The sequence below is a fragment of the Saccopteryx leptura genome, chromosome 4 (assembly GCF_036850995.1).
Source record: "Saccopteryx leptura isolate mSacLep1 chromosome 4, mSacLep1_pri_phased_curated, whole genome shotgun sequence".
Taxonomy (NCBI): Eukaryota; Metazoa; Chordata; class Mammalia; order Chiroptera; family Emballonuridae; genus Saccopteryx; species Saccopteryx leptura.
The window spans coordinates 51,450,409-51,473,399 of NC_089506.1; the positions used below are offsets into that span (position 1 = coordinate 51,450,409).

The window sequence follows — 22,991 nt, forward strand, 5'->3', positions numbered from 1 at the left end:
CTAAATTGATGCAGGGAAAAGTCACAAAAGTTCAAGAAGCACAGAGAATTTCATTAAAGAGAAACCCCCCAAAAATCTACACCAAGACACATCATAATTAAAATACCAAAGCTAAGAGATAAAGAGAAAATATTAAAAGCTTTTAGAGAAAAAAAAAGGCTATCACCTACAAAGGAGCCCCTATAAGGATGTCATCTGACTTCTCAACAGAAACACTTGAAGCCAGAAGGGAATGGCAAGACATATTAAAAGTAATGCAGGACAAAAGCCTACAATCAAGACTTCTCTATTCAGCAAGGCTATTGTTTAAAATTGAAGGAGAAATAAAAAGCTTCCCAGACAAAAAAAAAAAAAAAAAAACCTCAAGGAATTCATTACAACCAAGTCACTGCTGCAAAAAATGTTAAGGGGCCTGTTGTAAACAGAACAAAGGGGGAAAATAATATAGTAAAAGAGTAATATAACTTTAAAGAATAAAATGACAATAAACTACATTTCAATAGTAACCTTAAATGTAAATGGATTAAATGCTCCAATCAAAAGACATAGGGTAGCTGAATGGATAAGAAAACAGGACCCATACATATGCTGTCTACAAGAGATGCACCTCAAAATAAAAAGATACACATAGACTGAAAGTAAAAAGATGGAAAAAATATTTCATGCAAATCGAAATGAAAAAAAAAAGCTGGGATATCAATACTTATATCAGACAAAATAGACTTTAAAACAAAGACAATATTAAGGGATAAAGAAGGTCACTACATAAAGATAAAGGGAGAAAACCAACAGGAAGATATAACCATTATAAATATCTATGCACCTAATATAAGAGCACATAAATATATAAAGTAGATTTTGATGGACATACAGGGAAAGATCAACAGCAATACTATAATAGTAGGAAATTTCAATACCCCACTATCCTCAATGGATAGATCCTCAAGAAAGAAAATTAACAAAGAAACAACAGAATTAAGGGATACACAAGATCAACTGGATTTAATAGATATCTTCAGAACCTTCCACACTAAAGCAGCAGAATATATGTTCTTTTCAAGTGCTCATGGTACATTCTCTAGGATAGACCACATATTAAGCCATAAAACGAGTCTTAACAAATTTAAGAAGATTGAAACCATATCAAGCATCTTCTCTGACCACAATGGCATGAAACTAGAAATCAACTACAATAGAAAAATTGAAAACACTCAAACACTTGGAAACTAAACAGGATATTATTAAACAACAACTGGGTCAACAATGAGGTCAAGAAAGAAATAAAAAACGTCCTTGAAACAAATGAAAATGAGCATACAACAACTCAATATCTGTGGGACACAGCAAAAGCAGTACTGAAGAGAAGTTCAGAGCATTACAGGAGTACCTTAAGAAGTTAGAAAAAGCTCAAAAAAAACAACTTAATCCTGAAACTAAAAGAACTAGATAAAGAACAGCAAGTAAAACCTAGAGGTAGTAGAAAGAAGGAAATAATAAAAATCAGAGCAGAAAAAAATGCCATAGAGACTAAAAAAAAATACAGAGGATCAATGAAACCAAGAGCTGGTTCATTGAAAAAGTAAACAAGATCAATGATCCCTTAGCCAGACTCACCAAGAAAAAAAGAGAAAGGACTCAAATAAATAAAATTAGAAGTGAAGGTGGAGAAGTAACATCAGACACAACAGAAATACAAAGGATTGTAAGCAAATACTATGAATAACTATATTCCAAAAAATTAGACAACCTAAGTGAGATGGACAAATTTCTTAAAAAATGTAATCTTTCAAAAATCAATCTGGAAGAATCAGAAAACCTAAATAGACTGATAACAACAAATGAGATCAAAACAGTTATCAAAAAACTTGCAACAAACAAAAGCTCTGGGCCAGATGGCTTTACAGGCGAATTCTACCAAACATTCAAAGAAGAACTAACTCCTATCCCTCTCAAGCTATTTCAACATTCAAGAGGAGGGAAAACTTTCAAGCTCCTTTTATGAGGCGAGCATAATTCTGATTCCAAAACCAGGCAAAAACAACATAAAGGAAGAAAACTATAGGCCAATATTCCTGATGAATTTAGATGCTAAAATTCTCAACAAAATATTAGCAAACCGGATCCAGCAATACATGAAAAAAATCATACACTATGATCAAGTGGGATTTATTTTCGGGAGGCAAGGTTGGTACAATGTTTGCAAATCAATCAATGTGATTCATTACATAAACAAAAGGAAGGAGAAAAACCACATGATAATATCAATTGATGCAGAAAAAGCATTCAATAAAATCCAGCACCCATTCATGATCAAAATTCTCATCAAAGTGGGAATACACAAAACATACCTCAACATGATAAAGGCCATCTATGACAGTCCCACAGCCAACATCATACTCAATGGGCAAAAGTTAAAAACAATCCCCTTATGATCAGGAACAAGGCAGGGGTGCCCCCTTTCACCACTCTTCTTGAACATAGTTCTGGAAGTCTTAGCTGCCGCAATCAGACAAGAAGAAATAAAAGGCATCTGAATTGGAAAAGAAGTAAAACTATCATTATTTGCTGATGATATGATACTATACCTAGAAAACTGTAAAGTTGCAGTAAAAAAACTACTGGACCTGATAAATGAATTCAGCAAGGTGGCAGGATATAAAATTAATACACAGAAATCGGAGGCATTTTTATACACCAACAATGATCTGTCTAAAAGAGAAACTAAGAAAACAATCCCCTTTACTATTGCAACCAAAAAAATAAAATACCTGGGAGTAAATTTAACCAAGGAGTTAAATTTACTTGTACTCGGAAAATTATAAAACATTGATAAAAGAAATCTGGGAAGATACAAACACGTGGAAGCATATACCGTGTTCATGGTTAGGAAGAATAAACATCATTAAAATGTCTATATTACCCAAAGAAATTTATAAATTCAATGCAATTTCTATCAGAGTACCAAGGACATACTTCAAAGATATGGAACAAATATTCCAAAAATTCATATGGAATCAAAAAGAACACGAATAACTTAATTGATCTTGAAAAAGAAGAATAAAGTGGGTGGTATCACACTTCCAGACATCAAGTTATACTACTACAAGGCCATTTTACTAAAAACAGCTTGGTACTTGGATGAGAACAGGCATATAGATCAATGGAACAGAACAGAGAACCCGGAAATAAACCCGCACCTTATGAACAATTGATATTTGACATAGGAGGTAAGAGCATACAATGGAGTAAAGACAGTCTCTTTAACAAATGGTGTTGGGAAAATTGGTCAGCTACCTGCAAAGAAATGAAACTAGACCACCAACTCACACCATTCACAAAAATAAACTCGAAATGGATAAAAGACCTAAATGTAAGTCATGAAACCATAAGCATCCTAGAGGAAAACATAGGCAATAAGCTCTCTGACATCACTCACAGCAATATATTTGCTGATTTATCTCCACACGCAGGGGAAATAAAGGACAGGATAAACAAATGGGGTTATATCAAACTAAAAAGCTTTTGCACAGCTAAAGACAATATGAAAAAAATAAAAAGGCAAACTATACAATGGGAGAACATATTCTACAATACGTCTGATAAGGGGTTAATAACCAAAATTTATAAAGAACTTGTAAAACTCAACACCAGGCAGATAAACAGTCTAATCAAAAAATGGGCAAAAGAGATGAATAGACACTTCTCCAAAGAGGACATACAGATGGCCAATAGGCATATGAAAAAACACTCAACATCACTACTCATTAGAGAAATGCAAATTAAAACCACAATGAAATATCACCTCACAGCAGTAAGAATGGCACTCATCAACAAAACAACACAGCATAAGTGCTGGCGAGGATGTGGAGAAAAGGGAACCCTCCTGCACTGCTGGTGGGAATGCAGACTGGTGCAACCACTGTGGTAAACAGTATGGAGATTCCTCAAAAAATTAAAAATCGAACTGCCTTTTGACTGAGCTATCTCACTTTTAGGACTATACCCCAAGAATACAATAGCACAGTTTGAAAAGGAGAAATGCACTCCCATGTTTATTGCAGCATTGTTTGTTTACAATAGCTGAGATCTGGAAACAGCCCATGTGTCTGTCAGTGGATGATTGGATTAAAAAGCAGTGGTACATATACACAATGGAATACTATGGGGCCATGAAAAAGAAGGAAATATTATTTTTTGCGACAACATGGATGGAACTGGAAACTATTATATTAAGCGAAATAAGCCAGGTAGAGAAAGAAAAATATCATATGACCTCACTCATATGAGGAATCTGATGAACAATATGAACTGAGGAGTGGATAGAGACAGAGGCAGGATCAAAGGATCCAGAAAGAAAGCAGACAGAGGGAAAGGGGATGATACGGTGATAGGATGGGATGAGAGCAGGAAAGCAAATCCTAGTGGGAAGGGGGGAGGGTGTTACAGGGAGGGAGACAGGGGGGATGTACTGGGGAACACAGATGACATTAGAATCTATGTAAACACAATAAATTAATAAAAACAAACAAACAAAACTTTTTTGACCCTGGCTGTTTGGCTCAGTGGTAGAGCATTGGCCTGGCATGTGGAGGCCCTGGGTTTAATTCCCAACCAGGGTCCACAGAAGATGCACCCATCTGATTCTCCATCCTTCCCCCTCTCCTTTCTCTCTATCTTTCTCTTCCCCTCCTGCAGCCAAAGCTCCATTGGAGCAAAGTTGGCCCAGGCACTGAGGATGGCTCCATATCCTCCGCTTTGTGCTAGAATGGCTTTGGTTGCAACCAAGGAATGCCCCAAATGGGCAGAGCATCGCCATGTAGTGGGTTTGACCGGTGGATCCCGGTCGGGCACATGTGGAAGATTGTCTCTCTGCCTCCCTGCTTCTCACTTCAGAAATATACAATACAAATATTAAACTTTTTCAATTACAGTTGACAGTTAATATTGAATTAGTATTAGCTATATAGCATAGTGGTTAGACATTTATATAACTTACAAAGTTATCCTCAATAAGTCTTGTACCCATCTGACACTATATATAGTTATGCTCCCTAAGCTGCCTTTTTATCCCCATAATGATTTTTTTATATTTGGAGTAGTTTTGGTAACTTGTGTTTTCTTGAGATTGTTTTGGCATATATTGTGCATAATATTATTTTTGGCATATATTGTGCATAATATTATTTTCCTATTCTTTTAATCTTCACTGGATCTTTAGTTATATCATTTTACATTTATTAGATTCTTTTTACCTTCTTTCTTTGTTTGCTTGATTATTCTTGTCAAAGGTTTGTCTGTTAAATTATTCTTTTCCAGTAACAACATTTTACTTTCTTGATTCTTTACATTATATATTTTCTAATTTATGAAAAAGTCCCTGTTCATTTATTTTTGTCTTCTTTATGTGCCTTTATTGGGATTTACAGTGCTTTTTTCTAATTTCTTAATTTGGATGTTGATTTATTAATTTTGAGCCTTTCTTTCCTAGTGTTAACATTTAGGGCTATACATTTTCCCTTATCATTTTATTTGCATCTTTTAAATTATACATAGAGATATATAGATATAGATAGATAGATAGATAGATATAGATATAGATATATTTTATAGTTCAGTTCAGTATTTTTAAATTTCCATTATGCTTTCATTTGGAAGACTTTTAAAATTACTAAACAGATGGAGTTTCTAGTTATTTTATCATTAATTTCTAACAGTTGCATTTTTTTATCAGAAAAATGTGATTGGGTATTCAATGTTTGCAACTTATTATTGAGGCCTGCATTAATGGCCTGGCACAGTGAATTTTGTTAGTGTTTCCTATGTGCAAGAAAATAATGCATATTCATTTTTTAAATTCTTTGTTTATTAGGTCAAGTATATTGATTGTGTTCTTGAAATATTTCAGATATTTCCTCATGTACTTGATCTTGCTGGATAAGTCGATTACTAAGCAGATGTATTAAATTTCCTACTATGATAAGAATCTCTTATAGTTCTATCAATTTTTGTTTATATTCAATCTTTGCTCATATCTATTGCATTTATGTTATTATGTGCTTATCAGTACAGAATTGATTTTCTTGTTGCATGGCTATTTAATCATAGAATCAGCTTTCTTTTGGTTAGTTTTTCCTAATTTCTCCTCTGTCATGCTTTGACTTTTTAGCTTTCTGTATATTTATGTTTTAGATATACTTATTATGAACATATATTTAGATCTTTTTAAAATTTAAGTCTAAATAGTATTATAGAGAGTTCAGTCTATTTATATTTATTGTCATTAATGATATTTGCCTTTCTACTTATTTTTTTTTTAATTTTTTATTTATTCATTTTTAGAGAGGAGAGGGAGAGACAGAGAGAGAGAAGGGGGGGAGGAGCTGGAAGCATCAACTCCCATATGTGCCTTGACCAGGCAAGCCCAGGGTTTTGAACCGGCGACCTCAGCATTTCCAGGTCGACGCTTTATCCACTGCGCCACCACAGGTCAGGCTCTACTTATTTTTATAACTTCTGTTTATTTTTTTAAGTTTTTTCTTTTTATTTCCCTTTTCTCATCTGCTTTTGAATTGGTTTGTTTTTATTTTTATTTCCAAGTGGAAGTGTCACTTGCCATGGTGACTCTTAGTCGTGAATCCAGAGCAGCATCTTTCATTCTGGGGTTTGTGAAATCGGTTCTATAGGTATTGACCAGGACTTTGAAAAAATTATATAGAAGGGAATAATAAATAGAACAGTAAATGTCTAATTAGGGAAAATATTGTTTTCATGACACATATTTGTTGTTTAGAACAGGACTTATTATTATTGCCTCTTTTAGCTCACTGGTTTAATTTCAATCATTCAAGTATAACCAGAGAGCAGCCCCCTGTAGAGCTATATTGGAACCTGAAGCAAAAGGAAAAAATGTGTGCATAATTTAAAGTAACCTCTCATATACAAAATATATAAACTTTTCAAAATAGTCTCATATATTGTGACCAAGTAAAAAAAACATTAATAAGAGTTTAACAATTAAAAATCATGAGTATACTGTATATAAAGCCCAACCTCATGTCTGGTCAATGTCTTTATAACCCCCCCTTCAAGGGATGTGCATGACAATTGGAAAGGACAGTTCCTGTTGCACAGAATGGCAAGTCAAACACACAGCAACAGTTTGCCATTGTTCAGTTTTGATATTTTGATATCATGGACTTTTTCCTATTAGTTTTTAATTTTAAAATATTACATTAACAATATTCTTTATCTTGATTACTGAGTTTTTTGGTGTCTGAGGCCGGCAAGTGATCACTAATCTGGCCCCACTGACAGTGTAGGCCTGTGAGGCTCCAGTGTCACCCACTCTCTTTCCGGGATAGGTCTGGTCATACTTTGGTCTCTTGTGCCATATGAAGACTCCAGTTTACTACAGTTGAGCACATGCCACCAGGCAAAGGATAGATTTGGTGCTAACTCATGTTAAAGAAATCCCCTCTTTTTTTTCAGCCTTTGTGTGTTACTTACTTTCTTGATAGCTCCACAGTGCATTTAAAGAGATGTTTTTAATATTTTATCTAGCTGTCTTTGTTATTTTCCTCCAGAGACTCATTTATTGTATTTATTCTATTGTGCCCCTAGAAATGGAAGTCTGGAAGGTTCATTAGCATAAAATATAAAAAGATGAATTGTGTGCTGAGCTCAGCCAGTGCCTGCTGACTGGCCGGGGGTTACCACTGTGAGGCACCACCCCAGCTATCCCAATCAGCCTTGGCAGGAGCAGCGCTGAGAGGCCATGTTGCTGGAGAAATGATACACAGAAAGGAACTCCCTTCAGATGGAAACATTTCAAAGCTTGGTTTGTTTTTCAAAGATAGATAATGCTTTTATATTCTATGCATAGTCCTAAAAGTTTTGTGAGTGTTAACTCACTTAATTTTCACAACCTTATGTGATAGATACTATCATTATCAGCTCCTTTTTACAGAAAAGAAAACTGGCTCTAGAAGTTCATCCACTGCTTATGGCCACATGGAAAGTAGAGAGCCAGTTTTTTAACACAGCTAGCATGGCTACCAATGTCATACTCTTAATCACTATGCAATACTGCCTTGTAATGTTGCAGAATAATGCTTAGTGTTAGCCCAGACTAATGATCAGCAAAGGGCCTTCATATTGACAGTGTTCCATCTTCTGTGGTGGCTCCTGTGGGTAGAATATATGAAAGTTATAGTCTCTGAGTCCTTAGCTTGTCATCAGTTCATGAACTAAATATGTTAATTGATCTCTGTAAAGATTTTTTACCAGAGCAAAATGACCCAATATATGGTTTTTATTCAAAACATAATAATGACTCTTGGAGGAGTTGGAATAATGTCAACATTGATTACTTGTATGTTTTCTTAATTACTCCTTGCTATCTTAATGGAAGCTTTTATCAATAATGCATATAAACTGCATTAATTCCCAAGTGACTCACTTCAACTTGTGAATACTATGAATGCTATTATAGAGGAACCACTTCAGTTAGCTTCAAAATGGCTTTGATGCATTGATAAGGCTGCATTCTCGAGTTTTAGATTCCTGGTGTTCTGCAGCCAAATGTGGCCCCAGGATTGTACTCAACAAAATTCAAACTTAATACACTTTGTTTTAACCCTATATGAAGATACTTGGCCCACATGAGAGCAAATATGATCATTATTCTAGTTTCTTTTCAAACAAGAATTGACATAAGGCTTAGGAATATAAAAGACTAAGTTTTGAACAAAGAGGAACATGAGGAACATGACTTACCCGGGCCTTTTTAAAATAAAAGCTACTATTTCCCCCTTAAAGTATGTGAAAATTTGCCATTTTAGAATCCCTAATTTAAAAAGAAAAAACAACTTTATTTTTTCTTCTTCTTACCATTCTCTTTTTTCTTGTATGATTAATTTAGTACTCAGGCAAATAACTTTGTCAAAAAGAATCAACTTGTGACTTTAAATATATTTCTTGTATCAGTTTGAAAGAAAATCAAATGCTTTGATAAGAATTACTAAGTGGTAGGCTTGCCTGTATCACAGTTTGAATTCGACTTCCGGATATTACAACCCATGTGGAAGTGATTGGGCAGAAAGAGAGGTTGGGCTGTTGATGTAATGCCAATAAAGGCCTCAGCCTACCCACAGAGAACTGGGTATGGCCCTTCAAAGCTGCATTGGGTTGGGCAAAATTGTGGGCCTTAATACTTTCTTGTCAGTCAACTAGAAAAGGTTCGCTGGGTGAAAAAGTGCAACTTTGGACAAGGCAGCTGTTCTTGGTCAATGCTCCTTGTCCAGAAAAAAGCTGACAACTGAGGACCAACAGCTGTAGCACTCCTAGACACTGAGGAGTGAGTGTTTCGTTCTGAAGGACAGCACGCTGTCACTTCCACTTTGTTATGTTATCCTTTTCTGTGTGTGGCTGTCTTATAAAAGGCGATGCCCCTTTTGTTTTTGTGTGCCTCTCATTCTCTCGAGTGTAGAATCCCCATTCATTCTGATCAAAAACCACTTTATTTTCATTCCTGTTGCTTCTCCTGCTTCTTGCTTTGCTAAATACTGTATTTACTACTCCTCAGAGTCCATCTCAAGAAACTGCTCTAGCAAGCTTTCTCCAGCTCTCACCAGTCTCCGGTGGCACTTACTGATGGCTTAATAATTCGGAACTCATCATGAAATGCTTCAATACATATATTTTATTTTCATCCATAATTCTCTTCTCTAGCTAAATTGTAACTAGATTGTGGTAATTTCAGATTGTTTGCAATCTAATAAGAATATATGCTCTGTGCTCTTTATGTTTTCTAGCATTTTGAAATACAAAAAATTTTGTGAAATGAGTGGGTTTCTAGTTTGTTTCATTTCTTAGCCAAGAAAGATTTGAGAAACTATCTGAATGTCACAGTTTTACATTTTCATTTATACCTGTTCCTCTGACACCAGTTTTACCAATCATTCACTCAGCAAGTACTTATTAAACCCTTACTATGTTTTAGACATTATTCTAAGCAGAGGGGTATTGCTGGTGAACAAGACAAGGAGCCCTCCCTGAGCTTAAATTCCAACGAGAGAACAGATAATGCAAACAAAATATAGATGAGCAAAGTAATTACACAGTGTAACAGGTGTTATGAAGGCAATAAACATAGTGGTGAGATGGAATCAGCTGGGATGAGGTGATATTTTCTTCAGATAATGATTCTGTCATGCTCAGAGGAAGAAGGCAAGCAATTCAGGCAAAAGGAATAGGAATTCAGGAGGCAGCACAGACTCCGTATCTGAGAAACAAAAAAGAGGGCGAAGGGGTTGGACACAGTTAGCACAGTGGAATATGATATTAAATGAGGTTGGTGATGTCGTATGCATTTTATTATAAGAGAAGGGGAAAACCAGTAAATGTTGGAGTTTGTTTTGTTTTGCTTTTAAAAACAGGGAATAGAAGTAGAAGCTAATGAAGTTTACACTTTAGGATTTCTTACTTACATACGTCCTTTCAAGGGCCTGGGTGGAATCCTAGCAATGTGTTCATATGGTCATGGTTTTATAAAACTTACAATTGTTGAAGACCACTATTTCCATACTAACTTCCCTTCCATCACACTCCCTTCTGTGGGGTGGCTTTAGAGTGGCCATGGTTATTTTTGGGATCTGGTCTGAAAAAGTTGAGTGGGAATACTTTCAGCTTGGACTTCATGAAAAATAATCATACGAACAGAAAGGTAATTTAGCCATTTCTGTGCATGGTCATGTTATTGGTAGCATCTCAGTACAGGTACCAGCTCGCATAGTATAATGACATGAAGGTGCAGGGCGAGTGGTTTGCTTTGTATTGTGAGTATATCCTACAACACCTAGTCATGGAAGTAAGCAGGCAGTAGAACCGGAAAAAATATTTGAAGTATATGTAGTAGAAGCTAGTCTGTGGAAAATTCTGTTTATCAGATGCATAAAATTCTAGGCAGAGGATCTGGTCTTTATTGATGCTTATCTGTCAAGATAATTGTAAATGCTCAATAATATTTCTTCTTTTTAGATTAGAATTATGAAAAATAGAACTTATTAAAATTTTTCTGTTTGGAGGGCACAAATCTATAAGAGTACAATAAGCAGAGTATGTGTGTGTGTGTATGTGTGTGTGTGTGTGTAGGTATGTGTTGCATGTTAAATTATCAGTACAAAAACATTAATACTAAAGTGTTTTTGGCCAGCTATGTTGGAAGATTAATTACCTTTCTGTTTGTTCCCTATATAGAAAATAATATTACAAAAATCTTCTGAGGTTGTAATCAAAAGGGATACAGTAAAAATAAGTTAACAAAACATATTATAGAAGTATGTCAAATGGTTAATTCATAAAAATGGCATGTTGTTTTTCTGTATATCTATTTTCATATTTAATTCTATATTTACTTTTTGGATTCTTTTTGTTTAAGACCCCTCCTCCAAATTTTATATATTTAGACCCCAAAACCTTAATTATATCCAATTATGATTGGCATGGTGTTGTGATGTGACTTCTATTTTAGGAAGCTACTGGCAGCCATACAGAGAATGGATCTAGACAGGATAAGAGTAATTTCACAGAGACCACAGTTTGTATCTAATCAATCATGATTTCTCCCCCCCCCCCCCATAATTTGGTAACTTTAATTCTTAAGAAGATTAAAGTTCCCTTCAAATCTAATTTAATGTTTTATTACTAAAAGCAAAAACCAGGATAGTGCAGTATTATGCCAGAGTAATTGAAGGAAGATCCTTAGGGCTGCTTCACCCATATTCATTCATTTTATGAATGGGCACCTCAACTACCTTAACTTGCTTTAAGAAGGTATTGCTACCATTACATGGTTCCTTATTAAGTTGGAAAAGTGCCTGAAAGTTTAGGCACCAGTGACACGCCAACATAGGTCTTAAACTGCAATGTCAGGTTAATATGACCAAAGTAGTTACATTGTGAGAAGTGCTGAAGGTATGGGATGTCTTTCCTGGCTCAGAAGTGGCCTTGGTTCCTCAACAGATGGTGTAGCCACCAACTGTGCCACTCATGAAGAAGTTCCCCTTTGGAGGACACTGGCTTCCTGCATGACAGCACGCTGAGCAGCTTTGGGTGGTCATCCAGGGGCTGGAGGAGGAGTGTTGCCAGCAGTAGCCCCAGTTCCAAATCTGACACCTGCACCCTATCCCCCTTCCCAGCACTGTTGAACAGGTGAATGGAGGGCACCAACTGGGTGATAAACTCTGGGGACTGTGGAACCTAAAGGTACAACAGCCACAGATTGGGCCACGGGAAGATACAGTGAGGTGCCAGGAAATGCAGCTGACCTGGTGGGGACTGTGGCAGCCCCTGGGTGCCCAAAGCTCCTATGCTAGAGCTCTGAGTAGGCAACTGGAGCATCAGTATAGGGTGGAGCCTGAGGAAGATGCAAGGTCTGAGGGTACAGTGAATTCTGAGGAGGCTGCACAGGGTAGATTGGCAGCATTGGATTTTGACCTTACCTGTTTAGCCCCCGTCTGTCTGCCTGTGGTTCCAGTGCAAGACACCCCGTCTCTGCCATCGCTCCATTGGTGTTATCCAAATTCCTGCTCTAGCTCTCCATTTGCTTCTGCAGATGCCCATCATGATGAACCTGCTCCCCACCCCAACCCTGCATCCCCAGCTCTGAGCAGCAGTAATTCCAAGATGATGAAGGAAGGTGTCTGACTCAGAGCAGCGACTGACTGCGACCTGCCGAGGAAGGCAGTGCAGCTTCCCCTAGGATTGGTGTTGGGTGACCTCTGGACAGCACTGCTTCCCTCGACGGCTTCAGCCGTCATTTAATAATTGTGAATGATTATTGAAATTTCTTGTGCATCTAGAAAAAAGAAAAGACTATCCTTGTAGTAGGGCATAATTAAAATTAATCCAACCAATAAAAACTTATAAACAATGAAATATATTTAAAAATCAAAATTATCAAGTAAAATAAATATTGAGACCCGTTAAGGATGTGCTAAGTTGCTAATTAAATCACAGGATGTTGCATTTAGAATAGAAGAGTTAGAGATCTTGTAGTCCAGCTTCTTCATTTTACAGACAGCAACCAAACAAACACATGAGAGAGGCCTGAGGGGTTGTGAAAAGGCAACAAAAACCCTTTCATTTATTTCTTTACCTATAAAAACCAATCTTTATTTAGGCTGCTATTACTTGTTGTGGGTCAAACTGTGTCCCTTTGTGAATGTGAAGATCAGGTCATTAGGGTAGGCCCCAATCCCATATGACTGGTGACCTTGTGTGAAGGCCAACATGAAGGGAGAAGGCCATGAGATGATGGAGGCAGAGAGTAGAGTGATACAGTGGCGAGCCAATGGACACCACGAATTGATGGCCCCCTAGGAAGCCAGGAAGAGCCATAGAAAAATTCTATCCAGAGTTTTAGAGGGAGCATGTCCCTCCTGGCACCTTGGTTTCATACTTCTAGCTTCCAGAACTGTGAAACAACAAGTTTCTGATGTTGTAAACCACCTTCCTTGTGGTGCTTTTTAATGGCAGCCCTCAGAAACTAATACAGTACTTTTCGATCTTTCACCACTTTTCACAGGTTTATTTTTCCTCTTCTGCCACATGGAAAGTTTCTTGAGGGTAGGGCTTGAATTTTTCTCATGTTCCTGTCCTTGAAGAGTTTAGCAGTGCTTAGTCAGGACTCAGTGAACATTTGTTGAATTGAAGTAATTGCAGGCTTCCACAGAAATAATGCAGCTCATTATTTCTTATCATAAATTCCCTATAATTTGCCTATCAGTTTTTGATATTAATTATCATTGAAGAAATAGAAGAGGTGTCTCTTAGTTGCCCGGAGATGTTTGGTCAGAACGTGGAAATAAATACTAAGGAAACCCAAGAGCTTCTCTTGATATTATTTAAAGGGCAGTAACTAATATTCACTGACAGCTCGCTCAGTGTCAGACTGTTGTACATGGCCAGTATATATTCTTTCACTTAATCCTCATAATGTCCTGGTGAGATAGACCCTATTTTTAGACCCAGCTTAACTGATGAACAAAAACTGAGGTTTAGAAGCTGTGAAAAGCAGAGCTGAGAGTCAAATTTGGGCAGTATGATTGGAAAATTAGCTCTTAATCACTGGACTATTGTGAAATGCAAACACTGGTCTTCCCTTTCTGCAGAACTGAAAAATCCTTAACTTTCTGTTTATAGATGATAATGTGTTTAGCTTGCTCTCCATGTAAATATGTATGAGAGTATTGAATATATAATTATTCTGTAGTATATTTGTTACTTCTGTATATATCTAATTTTCTGAGACATATTTAGAGCTTATGAGCCAAGTTTTCCTAAGTAACTTTGTGTGTGTGTGTGTGACGGGGAGAGAGAGAGAGAGAGAGAGAGAGACAGATAGGGACAGACATACAGGAAGGGAGAGAGATGAGAAGCATCAATTATTTGTTGCAGCACCTGAGTTATTCATTGATTACTTTCTCATATGTGCCTTGACTGGGGGACTCCAGCCAAGCCAGTGACCCCTTGCTCAGGATAGTGACCTTGGGCTTCAAGTTAGCAACCTTTGGGCACAAGCCAGCAACCATGGGTCATGTCTATAATCCCATGTTCAAGCCAGCAATCCTGCACTCAAGCTGGTGATCCCACACTCAAGCCAGATGAGCCTACACTCAAGCCAGCAACTTTGGGGTTTCGAACCTGGGTCTTCTGTGTCCCAGTCTGACACTCTATCCACTGTGCCACTGCCTGGTCAGGCTAATAATCTTTTATTCCTCTGTAAAACCACAGGTTTTTATTTTGTTTTATTATTATTAGTTTTTAAATTTTTCCATTAATTTGAGAGAGAGGCAGAGGAAGAGAGAGAAAGGAAGGAGTAGGAAAAGAGAGAGAGAAGCATCAACTTGTTCCACTTAGTTGTTTCATTTAGTTGTGCCCTCATTGGTTGCTTCCCTTACATGTCTTGGCAGGAGATTGAACCTGCAACTCTGGTGGGCCAGGATGATGCTTTACCCACTGAGCAACACGGCCAGGACTATTATTATTATGATTATTATTATTATCATCATCATCATCTATTGATTTTAAGAGAGAGAAAGAGGGGGGGTGGGGATGTCTGAAATAGTATCATTAAAATATAGGCTCAGTTTGTTGTTCCACTTATTTATGCATTTATTGGTTGATCCTTGTCTGTGCTCCTGGCCAGGGCAAAGCCTCAGGTTTTATATTTCAGGGAGTGGGTTTTCATCTCTGGGCTGCAGAGCTTATTAGAGACTGCATCTCAAAAATAAAGAGCCCCTGCAACTAGAGCATTTTGCTACTGTTTTGCTTGTGTACTTTTCTGAGGTGACCTTTTGTCTGAAGGAGGGTTTTATAGAAAAAGAATAGATTTCCTGAATTTAGTTTATACATGAGAACTGATAAACTTCTTCCTTTGTCTATATAAGCCAGAAAGACCCACAGTAAAGCTATTAGAAAAAGACACAATAAACCTAACTCCTCAGACTCTTTCTGGACATAATTGGATTTTAAGGGTATATGACCCAGGTGTGACCTTGTCCAGAAATTCATTCTCTCTGTCTATATATATATGATATGTTACAGCCTTTCAGGGACCGCTTCATCATGAGTTAATGACATACCCTTAATGTAAAAAAATCAATGGGTTTCTTTCTTTCTTTCTTTCTTTCTTTCTTTCTTTCTTTCTTTCTTTCTTTCTTTCTTTCTTTCTTTCTTTCTTCTTTCTTTCTTTCCTTCTTTCTCTCTTTCCTTTTTTATTTTAAGAGAACCATACAGAAGCTTGATTTAAAAACAAAACAAAACAGAAACACCTTGCTAACACTGAAGAGATGGTGCAATGTTCCTTCCAGTTTCCCCTGGTCTTAATAAAGAGTTTGCCTCTGTCCTAAATCTAGAAAAGTACTTTGTAGCCCATAGCTTCAAAATAGTTCATAAATCATGTTCTGTGGTACAGAAGAAAACCTGTTCGTGTGACCTAGTAAATGATTCTTATAGCTTCATCTTAAACCTAGATAAATACTTCACTCAGAATCCTTATATAAAAATTTGACCCGAAGGGTGCCACAAATAAAGCTCATGTCAGTATGACCACAGAGTTAAGATAAGCCAGGCCTTGAAAGTTATGCAGCTCTGTCTGACCTTGAAAGTTACTTAATTTTTATGAATCTTGATTTCTGATTTACACTATGGGTAATTAACAGCTCTTTCATAATGTTAAGGATTATGTAAAGTATATATGAATAAAACAAAGCTACTTTCTGGTTATACCCTATTTAATGAAAATAGCTTTATAGGTTTCACCAAATTTGGTGGGGATGTCTGAAATAGTATCATTAAAATGTAGACTCAGTAGCACATATGATATTTACATTGGGGGGTCTAAAGAGATACTTCAAATGGCTGGGCTGTCATTTTTCAAAGTAGCTGAACCAGAGGGAGAAAGTGAGGCCACATGACCATTGGTCATACAATTGAACTCGCCCCAAGGTTTTCAGCTGAGCTGTGGATCTGGCCCTACCAAAGATATTGTTGATCTGGAATCAAGCTATTTCTTAGAGCAGAATCTCTTATGTACCTTGAGTAAGAATCTCTGTAGCAGTTAGAATTGCTTATCAGTTATTAGTAATTCTTTTCAAAGTCAGGAGAGGCTTATTGGAAACCTATTTAGGCTATTTAGCATACAGTGTGGCACATAAGTAGACCCGTGGTAAACATTCTCATTTCTACGCCATCTTCATTCCTGCTACTAAGAGCATGTAGAGAAGTCATTATTATGCTTCATTTTGTATGAATTGTACTTATTCATAGTGACTCAGTTATTTCTGTGGAGCTGGACTAATCCAACAACAATAATGGCCTAATGTTTTAGAGATAGTAAGATATTTTAGGCAAAGAAGTCATTCTTCACTGAGCTTATATTTTCCTCTCACAAACATCAGAACATTGAACTGATTTTTTTTTTCCTGGCTGCTTTTAAGTTCTTTTAAGTGTTGAAAAAGAACTTTGGTTAACATTAACAGGTGTATTTCTGGGTTTGAAACGTAATTTTTAGTTTGGGCCTCCCAAAATTGAAATAACGCTTTACTATTGGAAGATAATTATAGTATAATTGATATTTTATATTTAAATATTTTCTGTGCTGAAGAGATAAACTAGTTTTATCCTCTCAGGTTTAAGTTTCACTTTTGATTGTGATATAGTACCATAAAAAGTCAGTCTGCTGATGAAAATTACACTTCATAAAACTAGGTTTGAAAATCTTAACTAGTTTGTCTTAGATTTTTCACTTATTGATTTACTCTCTAATGTAGGCAGGCAGTTTGAACTTACTATTTACAGAGAATGCTTTCTTGTGAGGAGCAGTTGATAAGATAGCAACTTTTCTAATGTAATACAATAAAAAAAAATTGCTCATCCAAACATATAGCCAGTGTTTCAAATATCCACAAATGTGTGAAACTACTTTTAGCTTTGGAAATCCTGATGACATAGTTTAAAAATACAAGTGCCTTTATTTCTTTATTTGTATATACCTAATCTGTTGAATATTGTGTTTTCTACCCTCATTAGGGATATCATAACCACTCAGAAGACCTGAAGCTTTGAACCTGCCATGGAGAAAACCTTGCCCTCACAGAGGAGGCGATTCCTGCCAACCTTGCATGATAAGGAACGTTCCCACCCCAAATTTAATACCAGCTACTTTGAAAAATACCATGAGCCCCAAAGGGCTGAGGAAGGAGAAGTCTGAGAAGATGCACTCTCTTTGCTGAACACCTGTCCTCAGGTATAATGCTTAGCTCTTATTCTTTCCTTGGTCTACCTGGTCAGGATGTCTACACTGAACAGGACTCACCATTCAGGCTCTTTCTGCAGTCTTGGCTCTAAGCCATGTTGTCCAATCAGGCTTTTATCAGAAGACTGTTTTATGGATTGTGAGCCACTTTCTTATCTCTTAATGAAATTTATATTTTGTTCCCCATTTGGTTATTGATGTTCACATGTCGTCATATTTAGACAGAATCCTGAAGAAGAGAGCTGAGTGGCAACATTTACTTTTACTTCTAATTTCAAAGAATACTAAAAATACTTCAAAATGATTCTTTTTTAAATTAATTTTAATTTACTGTGTTAACATGGATTCGAGTGTCCCACTGAATATAACACCCTCACCCCCCAAACCTGTGTCCCTATTTACACCCCCTTTGCCCCCCTCTCCCTAACTCCCTTTCCCCTTCCCTCTGGGATTTGCTGTCCTGTTATGTGTATCTCTATGTTACGTATATATAATTTCACTCATCCCTTTACCTTCTCTGATCCCATCCCATTATAGCCCTTCTTACTGACAGCTGTCCCTCTGGTCCCTGTGACCCTGCCTCTGCCTCTATTTCATTCCTCAGTTCACTATGTTCCTTAGATTCCACATGTAAGTGAGATCATATGATATTTGCCTTTCTCTGCCTGGCTTATTTCACTTAGCATAATAGTCTGCAGGTCCTTCCAGACTGGCACAAAAGGTAAGATTTCCTTCTTTTTCATGGTCACGTAGTATTCCATTGTGTATATGTACCACTGCTTTTTTTTTTTATAATTTTATTTTTAATGGGGTGACATCAATAAATCAGGATACATATATTCAAAGATAACAACTCCAGGTTATCTTGTCGTTCACTTATGTTGCATACCCATCACCCAAAGTCAGATTGTCCTCTGTCACCTTCTATCTAGTTTTCTTTGTGCCCCTCCCCCTCCCCCTTTCCCTATCTCTCTCCCCCCTACCCCTGTAACCACCACACTCTTATCAATGTCTCTGAGTTTCACTTTTAAGTCCCACCTACGTATGGAATAATGCAGTTCCTGGTTTTTTCTGATTTACTTATTTCACTTCGTATAATGTTATCAAGATCCCACCATTTTGCTGTAAATGATCCGGTGTCATCATTTCTTATGGCTGAGTAGTATTCCATAGTGTATATGTGCCACATCTTCTTTATCCAGTCGTCTATTGACGGGCTTTTGGGTTGTTTCCATGTCCTGGCCACTGTGAACAATGCTGCAATGAACATGGGGCTGCATGTGTCTTTATGTATCAATGTTTCTGAGTTTTGGGGGTATATACCCAGTAGAGGGATTGCTGGGTCATAAGGTAATTCTATTTTCAGGTTTTTGAGGAACCACCATACTTTCCTCCATAATGGTTGTACTACTTTACATTCCCACCAACAGTGTATGAGGGTTCCTTTTTCTCCTCAGCCTCTCCAACATTTGCTATTACCTGTCTTGTTAATAATAGCAAATCTAACAGGTGTGAGGTGGTATCTCATTGCAGTTTTGATTTGCATTTCTCTAATAACTAACGAAGATGAGCATCTTTTCATATATCTGTTGGCCATTTGTATTTCTTCCTGGGAGAAGTGTCTGTTCATGTCCTCTTCCCATTTTTTTTTATTGGATTGTTTGTTTGTTTGTTGTTGAGTTTTATGAGTTCTTTGTATATTTTGGATATTAGGCCCTTATCTGAGCTGTTTGAAAATATCATTTCCCATTTAGTTGGCTGTCTGTTTATTTTCTTATCAGTTTCTCTTGCTGAGCAAAAACTTCTTAGTCTGATGTAGTCCCATTCATTAATTTTTGCCTTCACTTCTCTTGCCATTGGAGTCAAATTCATAAAATGCTCTTTAAAACCCAGGTCCATGAGTTTAGTACCTATGTCTTCTTCTATGCACTTAATTGTTTCAGGTCTTATGTTTAGATCTTTGATCCATTCTGAGTTAATTTTAGTACAGGGGGACAGACTGTAGTCCAGTTTCATTCTTTTGCATGTGGCTTTCCAGTTTTCCCAGCACCATTTATTGAAGAGGCTTTCTTTTCTCCATTGTGTGTTGTTGGCCCCTTTATCAAAAATTATTTGACTATATATATGTGGTTTTATTTCTGGGTTTTCTATTCTGTTCCATTGGTCTGAGTGTCTATTTTTCTGCCAATACCATGCTGTTTTGAATGTCATGGCCCTATAATAGAGTTTGAAGTCAGGTATTGTAATGCCCCCAGCTTCATTCTTTTTCTTTAGGATTGCTTTGGCTATTCAGAGTTTTTTATAGTTCCATATAAATCTGATGATTTCTTGCTCCATTTCTTTAAAAAATGTCACTGGAATTTTGATGGGAATTGCATTAAATTTGCATATTGCTTTGGGTAATATGGCCATCTTGATTATATTTATTCTTCCTAACCAAGAACAAGGTATATTCTTCCATCTCATTATATCTTTTTTGATTTCCCTTAACAATGGTTTATAGTTTTCATTATATAAGTCCTTTACATTCTTTGTTATGTTTATTCCTAAGTATTTTTTTTTGTTGTTGTTGCAATTGTGAAGGGGATTGTTCTTTTGAGTTTGTTCTCAAATGTTTCATTGTTGGCATATAGAAAGGCTATGGACTTTTGTATGTTAATTTTGTATCCTGTGACCTTACTGTATTGGCTTATTGTTTCTAGTAGTCTTTTTGTGGATTCTTTGGGGTTTTCGATGTATAGGATCATATCATCCGCAAATAGTGATACCTTTACTTCTTCTTTTCTGATATGGATGCCTTTTATTTCTTTGTCTTGTCTCATTGCTCTGGCTAGAACCTCTAGTACCACATTAAATAAGAGTGGAGAGAGTGGACAACCCTGTCTTGTTCCTGATTTAAGGGGGAAAGCCTTCAGTTTAGTGCCATTTAATATGATGTTAGCTGATGGTTTATCATATATGGCCTTTATCATGTTGAGATATTTTCCTTCTATACCCATTTTGTTGAGAGTCTTAAACATAAAATTGTGTTGTATTTTATCGAAAGCCTTTTCTGCATCTATTGATAAGATCATGTGGTTTTTGTTCTTTGTTTTGTTGATATGGTGTATTACGTTAACCGTTTTACGTATGTTGAACCATCCTTGAGATTCTGGGATGAATCCCACTTGATTATGATGTATTATCTTTTTAATATGTTGTTGTATTCGATTTGCTAGTATTTTGTTTAGTATTTTAGCATCTGTATTCATTAGAGATATTGGTGTGTAGTTTTCTTTTTTTGTGCAGTCCTTGCCTGGTTTTGGTATGAGGGTTATGTTGGCCTCATAAAATGTGTTTGGAAGTATTGCTTCTTCTTCAATTTTTTGGAAGACTTTCAGTAGAATAGGAACCAAGTCTTCTTTGAATGTTTGATAAAATTCGCTGGTATAGCCATCAGGGCCTGGAATTTTATTTTTGGGGAGGTTTTTAATTGTTTTTTCTATTTCTTCTCTACTAATAGGCCTGTTTAGGCTTTCTGCTTCTTCCTGACTCAGTCTAGGAAGGTTGTATTGTTCTAGGAATTTATCCATTTCTTCTAGGTTGTTGAATTTAGTGGCATAAAGTTTTTCATAGTATTCTACAATAATTCTTTGTATATCTACGGTGTCCGTGGTGATTTCTCCTCTTTCATTTTGGATTTTGTTTATATGAGTTCTTTCTCTTTTTTCCTTGGTAAGTCTTACCAAGGGTTTGTCAATTTTGTTGATCTTTTCAAAGAAGCAGCTCCTTGTTCTACTAATTTTTTCTATAGTTTTTCTGTTCTCTAATTCATTTATTTCTGCTCTGATTTTTATTATCTCCTTTCTTCGGCTGGTTTGGGTTGTCTTTGTTCTTCTTTTTCTAGTTCCTTAAGGTGGGAAGTTAAGTGGTTCACTTGGGCTCTCTCTTGTTTGTTCATATATGCCTGAAGTGATATGAACTTCCCTCTTATCACTGCTTTTGCTGCATCCCATAGATTCTGATCTGTCGTATTGTCATTTTCATTAGTCTGTATATATCTTTTGATGTCTGCACTTATTTCTTCTTTGACCCATTCATTTTTTAAAAGTATGTTGTTTAGTTTCCACATTTTTGTGGGATTTTTTTCCTCTTTTTTGCAGTTGAATTCTAGTTTCAAGGCTTTATGATCAGAAAATATGCTTGGTACAACTTTGATTTTTCTGAATTTGCTGATGTTTTTGTGGACCAACATATGGTCAATTCTTGAGAATGATCCATGTACACTGGAGAAAAATGTATACTCAGTCACTTTGGGATGAAATGTCCTGTAGATGTCTATCATATCCAGGTGCTCTAGTGTTTTGTTTAAGGCCACTATATCCTTGTTGATTCTCTGTTTGGATGACCGACCTAGAGCCGTCAGCGGTGTATTGAGGTCTCCAAGTATGATTGTATTTTTGTCAGTTTTTGTTTTAAGGTCAATAAGTAGCTGTCTTATATATTTTGGTGCTCCTTGGTTTGGTGTAATATGTTAAGAATTGTTATGTCTTCTTGATTCAGTGTCCCCTTAGCCATTATTAAATGGCCATTTTTGTCTCTGAGTACTTTTGCTGTCTTGTAATCAGCATTATCAGATATGAGTATTGCTACGCCTGCTTTTTTTTGGATGTTATTTGTTTGGAGTATTGTTTTCCAGCCTTTCACTTTGAATTTGTTTTTATCCTTGTTACTTAGATGAGTTTCCTGTAGGCAACATACAGTTGGATTTTCTTCTTTAATCCATTCTGCTACTATGTGCCATTTTATTGGTGAGTTTAATCCATTTACATTTAGTGTAATTATTGACACTTGTGAGTTCCCTATTGCCATTTTATATCTTGCTTTCTGTTAGTTTTGTGTCTTGTTTGATCCTTCTCTTTCATTTTTCTATCTTTTGTTTTTATTTGGTTGTATTCCATACATCTTTCCTCTGTTGCTATCTTTTTTATCTCATGTGCTTCTGTGGTGGTTTTTTCAATGGTGGTTACCTTTAAGTAATGAAAAGGGTTCCTACCCTGTTCATTGTAGCGCACTATTTTGTGAGTACTTTTGCACTCCATCGTCCTTTGCTACTGTTAATCTCCATCCTCTCCCCCCTTTCTTTTTGTTGCTGTCACAGTTTAAATTTGGTTTTATTGTGTTCTTCTTGAAG

The 22,991-nt window shown here is 36.4% G+C and overlaps 1 pseudogene; it reads right to left on the minus strand.

Moving 5' to 3' along the window:
* Nucleotides 1-12,014: 12,014 nt before the first annotated feature.
* Nucleotides 12,015-12,559, minus strand: LOC136404153 (DAZ-associated protein 2-like; annotated as a pseudogene).
* Nucleotides 12,560-22,991: the final 10,432 nt, after the last annotated feature.